Here is a 6,388-nt window from a genome sequence, read left to right on the forward strand (position 1 = left end):
GTTTTCCGCGGTGGAATTTATATGAAAACGACCGCATTGGCGGTTGCTTTTATTTCAAGTCAAAGTTTTACCTTAACATTTTGGTGAAAATTTGAACTTCCTGCTTCTTGATTTTCACTAAATTTAAAATTTCCCGCTTACTTATTAAAGTCACTGAAGATGGTGGCTTTTATATTGTCAATTCAAGGAAACAAAATTGGCCTGGTAATTCTCTAGAGTTGTAACCTGTCTCATTGGTCATTCAATTTAACTAACCATTCATATTTAACATGAGTCTAACCAGAAAAAACAGGGAATAACAAAAAATTACAAAACTTAATTTACATTCCCCACAGATTCATTAAAAACTATCTCACAAGTACCAAACAGCTGCTACATCAAGTTTAAGATAATTGTTACATAGTTTGCTTAAATGCACCAGTTAACAAAAGTAATTAAACTTATAAATACTACTCATAAAGAGGACAGTAGAACAAATTCGGGTCGAGGGCGAGGTCATGCTCATCAATTATCTCTAGTAAAAGCCTGGTATGCTTCCCTGGAACTACTTTCAGCGTATTACCCTACATAGACAAACAGTAGCATGATGTTAAGATACCATTCCTATAAAAATTGTGCTAAAAATAAATAATATTTTAGAATTAAAAATTGAACCTACCGAACTTTGCTAAGTTCATGCAACCAAGGGTCTCTAAATTTACGATGAAAAGCTTAGTTTATCAGAGTATCGCAGCTGGATATCCTAATTTTTTCCAAGATTACTTACAAAATTATATGGCGGCATGACAAATGACAAAATATAATTAGAGTGCACATCTGATTACATTCAGGATTTCAACTAATTTTTAAGGAAAAACAATTTTTTGGGCCTCTAATTATTCAAAATCTTATTATATCCAGCCCCCCCCCCTAATAGTTGGGATTGGACCCTTTTGACAACTAAAGGACTGCACAACAATAGCATGCCGTTAAGATACCATTCCTATAAAATTTGTGCTAAAAATAAACAATATTTTAAAATTACAGTGTATAACAAATAGTCCAAACACGAAGAAAAAAACCATATTAAATATATATTAGTGTGAAAATTCAATTGACTGAATAAAGTTTGCAACAAACCATTATTTTTTTTATTGTTGGCTCGTCGATATTGTAGACATATTTAAAAAATTCCAGATCAGTCATAGATGTCTCCAAATTAGCATCCAATTCCTACAATAAATAGAAAATAAGTGGAAATTATAAAAGGTGTAATAAAAAGCAAGGTCGCCAATTTAATCTCAAACTAATATCATTTGTTTTGTTCAACATTTTAGACCATTTCAGATGTTTGTGCAAACTGTAGGTGCTCAAGCAAGCAGAAGACATAATTATAAATTTTTAAATTCGTATGTTCTTGTTTCTATTTTACCCAGTGGTGCTGTAAGTTCTAGAAGAACATCTTTTCACATAGAATTAAAATAAACTTGACTGGATCATTTTATTTAAATGCTAGCTGATATAACTTGGTTTGTTGCGGGGGAGTAAAAATTTGTCGTCAGATATATTATAGTGATATAATGATACCAAGAGATCATGTTACCCACATATCAACAAAAACCAACCTAGCCTTTAGGGCTAATATTCCTCAAGTTCGAAGTTATCTAGATTTCATGGCTAAGTATCCATAGTTCTGTATTTAGTGTACTTGTATACAACACCCATATATATATTATATATAAACATCAAAATTCTAATTAATCTTCAAAAATTTTAATTATTAACATTGTGAGCACCAATGAATCTAAGATTATTAACATATGTAAATGGAAATGCACATTGGTTATTATAAATTGCATTATATATGAAAAATGCTGAATTATAAGATTATTTACAAGTACTACATACATGAATCATCCGCGTGTTATATGATACGTGATATATATTGTATATATATCATTAACATATACAGGTACATATATTTTCTTCCTACTTGATGATGAGATTACAAAGGGAGTGCGAGGATGGATATGTTAATTATAGAATGGTAATAAACCATATTCAAATAACAAAAAATGTGATCAAATAACTTGATCAAATTAATAGTAGGTGAATGGATCATATGTACAAGTCATACTTATAATAGTAATGTAGAATTAAGAGATGAAATACTTACAAATGTAAAGCTAGGAGAGATGGATAAGTTACAACTAGTCTAGGAAGGTGGTATTTTTGCAAGTTTATTTTTTAGTAATTAGTACATTAACAATCCAGGAGTCAATATGGAATATAAATGTACTGTGATTCATTGTGTTATGGAATTTAATTCAAATAGCATAATACCTTGACAATTACTACTTCAAACTGTGTAGATATGGAACAGACTAAAGACTGAATACATAGACATTGTGACATTTTTAAAATTGCAGGTATCATTTAGTAAGATTTAAATGATAAAATCTCAGTGTATTTTCTGAAGTTAATTAACCAGGCGACTTATATTTGTCTTTTTGATTTTAGTTCACAATCTATAATTCTGTATAATTAACCAGGTAACCTATATTTATACAAAATACTTGGTATCATATATATCTTACTCTCTACAAATTTTAGGTTCACCATAATATAAAGAGTAAGGACTGAGAAGATCTCTACTGTCTGGAAATGTATCAAAAGGGTATCTAGTCCATAAGATTTTCTTTATAAATTACTAAAATAATCCTGAGATCGTTGACTTTCAAATTGAGTTTCCTTGATGTTGTGATAGTAAACTACATCCATAAGAACCACTGCTTCTATTTTCCACTAATGTTTGATAAAGTTATACGTTTACGTGCTAGATACAAGCATGTACATCTCAAACAAATAGGTATTCAGATAGTAAGCATACCTTCTGCCACTTAGTGCAGGGCTCGTGATCAAATTTAGACATATTTAAAAGATAAAGCAACCATGAATAGAAAACCTAAATATGCAGTAATTTTAGGAAGAAAAGCAAAATGACTAGTGCATCAAAATGTACAGAATAACCTGTAAAAAAATTGTAGAAGTATAAATGCATAGCAAAAGGGATCAGAATATACCCATCTTCTCGTACAGAAGGGAACAACCCCACTTTTGTGACTGAAGTCCAACTTAGCACGATTGTTTCTCCCTCTCTGAAGTCTTAAATTTTCGGTCTCCCAATGCTTAGTGATGCATGAGTGTAGCCAAGACTTATGGCTAATTTCACTCTTTCATCCGCTCGACTCTTCTCCTTGCTAAGAAGTTGCTTCCAGTTATTTTGAATATGAGCTTTAACATATCGATCTCCTTCTTCACCTGTACATTCATAGTTGTAATAAACCTGCCAAACAAAATATACACAATTCTTAGCCTAAATTCAAACTCTAAATGTACCAACTCGTAAGTACTTAAATACCCTGTAATCAATTGCACAGCTATCCAGAAAAGTTTCTCTTCTTTTTCCACTTGTATTTATGGTATCTTTGTCCCAAAGAGATCGAACTATGACCAGTAGAGTCTTTTTATAATGAGCCTCTTTGATATTGTAATAATTAAAATAACACAAGCATTCATGTTTTGGAAAAAAACAAATAAAGACTATAAAAATTCTATCAAAATAAATATTAAGTTAAATTACCATCCGTCGACAAAGTGAACAGTCCCAGGTTTAACCCCATTTATCGGTCTCTTGAAGTTTTCCGCTGAAGACTTTCAACAATAAGTGCTATATCCTCTTCCTCATCAATTCTGCCACCATTTTCAATATACATGGCATCACCGCCATCACCCCTTCCCATAGCTTCTCCCTTTCCCCTATCTCTTACATCATTTCTTCCCCTGGCCCCTCCCCGTCCTCTTCCCCTTCCTCTTTCCCTTCCCCTTCCGTCACTACTAGTACCTCTTCCCCCACTGCTTGTACTTGCGCCACCCAATGCCATGAGAACCATAAAAATAATCAACAACCAAATTTGACTCCCGATCTGTTAAAAAAATAAGAATTAAATATGTATCCGTAAGAATATTGGGAATATATATGATGAGCAACAAACAAATTGGTATAAACTAAGTTTTATGTCTAATAAAACATGTCAATATATCTCACAGTACTTTTGTTTCAGTATTATCTCGTGCTTGTGCGTGGTTGAGCAAGCAGCAGAACGAAAGTGCACAGACCACAAACTGAGTCTTGTAGATAGACTGGAATATAAAAATAAAAAATTAGAACAAGTTAAACCAAAACAAAGGATTTAAAAATCTATACTTTAAGTTCCTAAAGTTTCCACTTTAATAAGAATTTATTCTTATAAGCAGGTCTAAGCAACTGATAATGGTTAGAACTCATAGTTCTTAATACTACTGGAGTATAAACATAGAATCAATCACAAACTAACACATTCATTCATCAAAATAAGCAATTGTAACCCAATATTCTACATAACAAGAAGAGTAACTTTATGAGAGAGAGTAAACAAGGTAGATAGAAAGTGATTACTAAAATACCAAACTTGATCTATCTGCTATAGCTAATAACTAATTACTAGTAAGATTTTTGTTTAATCTACTATAAAAGTAACAATAATAATGCAATCATAACATTATATATAGTAAAAAATATCAAATGATGTCATAGAAAGATGTAGTGTTTTTGTTAGAATGAAAGCCAAATTCAAAAGAATATTAACCCAGGTTTGAAAAAAAATTAGAGCATAGAAAAACAAGTTAATAATTGTCAAATATTATGTTCCTAAAATCAATATAATCTTTTATAGCAAGGTCAAGAACAAAAACAATCTTTACTTTTTGTATATATAACAATTTCCTAACTACTATGTCCATGCAGGCCAGGTCAAGGAAGATGAGATCGAAAACAGTAAGATATTGCCTTATTGTAGCTTAGAGGAAAAGAACAAATCTATGGGGGGAAATGGAACAGGAATTTCTGCAAGCACTACAAGTATTGTCCTTGATTTTTTTAGCTAACCGATTTGCCCTCCGTTTATTATTGGAAGTACATCAATTGCCTACTATTCATTGGTGTTAGAACATTCTAACAATCATAGTTTTAGCTAATTTAACAATCCCTCCTTATATTGCTACTGAAGTCAGTATCGTAATCTTTTGACTATTTGATATTTGCTGATATGCTCAAAACCAAATATTGTGTTCCTAATCATAAAAAAACAACAGAGTCTACGTTCCATTTTAAGAATAGAGATTCAACTTTAAAGGGAATAAGCCTGGTGTTAAATATTTGGGAAAGTTTCCGATATTAGCCCTCTGTTCTTAGTCAAATACACGAGTTCATAATGCCTAAGAAGCCATAAACATCAACCAAATTGTATATTACTACAAACAGAACCATATTATGACAAAAAATGTATAAAATTTAACAATAACAAATAAGAAAGATAGATAAAAAAAAATATAAAGAAAGACGAAGAAAAAGCAAAGCTGAGAGAATCCAAGTGATAAAAATCTCAACCCAAATCTCAAAAACCCTAATCCCCAAATCCCAAAACCTTAATCTATAAATCTCAAAAACCTTAATCCCCAAATCATAAAGAATCAATAGGCTAATTGAGATTTAATAGAGAAATCTAACCTATTGAGATGTAAGCTGAATTGATATGCGAGAGTATAGAGAGGGGCGACCATCAATTTTTTTTTGATATAGTTGACGCACCATTGCTGCTTAGCCGAGAGAAAGAGACGAGAGAGATGTAATAAAAGAAAAAGATAATAATAAAATGAAATGGGAGCTGACCCGTGTATACATTATGTGTAGATTTTATAATCGACCGATTGTAGTCATTTTTATAAATATAATTTCCACCAAAATCGGTCGCTTTTAATTTATTTCAGTTTTCGACTTCCAGTAACTACTGCTTCTTTTCCCCTGCCTCAAACTTAAACTCATAAAATTAAGGAAAAAAGATCAAATCAAACTAACATAATTCAAATAAAATATTTTACATAAATTCATTCAATCTCAAATTTAATACAATAAAATTAATCGTCATCATCATCATCGTCATCATCATTACCATCATTTTCTACATCAACATTCATATCTTGGTCATTTTGTTGTTCAATATCTTCATATATGGAGTAATCATCTTCAAAAATTCTCAAATCAATAAAAAAATTAAAGGATCACGAATAACCACTCTTCCAACTTGTGATGATGAAGCATTTGAAACATCATTTTGAAAAATATCATCATCAAATGTGTCTTCTTCGGTTAATGGAATAACTTCATTAACTTGTTGACTCTTTGTGGTGAGGATCGTGTACCATGACGACTTTGCATTTGTAATACTTGGTGCATAATACACTTGATGAGCTTGACTAGCTAACACGAACACATCTTCGGCATTCAACTTTGATTTGATAACATGATGAC

General features: G+C 31.3%; 1 long non-coding RNA gene across 2 annotated transcripts; it reads right to left on the reverse strand.

Annotated features, from left to right (window-relative positions):
- Positions 1-333: 333 nt before the first annotated feature.
- On the reverse strand, positions 334-5,726 carry LOC141702635 (uncharacterized). 2 transcript variants are annotated; one of them, XR_012567207.1, is made up of 6 exons: positions 5,588-5,726; positions 4,093-4,182; positions 3,623-3,965; positions 3,063-3,325; positions 1,120-1,212; positions 334-563 (listed from the first exon to the last, which is right to left on the reverse strand). It is a non-coding gene; the product is annotated as an uncharacterized LOC141702635 (long non-coding RNA). The 2 variants fall into 2 exon arrangements; XR_012567208.1 differs by lacking the exon at positions 4,093-4,182.
- Positions 5,727-6,388: the final 662 nt, after the last annotated feature.

The sequence above is a fragment of the Apium graveolens genome, unplaced genomic scaffold, assembly GCF_009905375.1.
Source record: "Apium graveolens cultivar Ventura unplaced genomic scaffold, ASM990537v1 ctg5390, whole genome shotgun sequence".
Classification (NCBI taxonomy): domain Eukaryota; kingdom Viridiplantae; phylum Streptophyta; class Magnoliopsida; order Apiales; family Apiaceae; genus Apium; species Apium graveolens.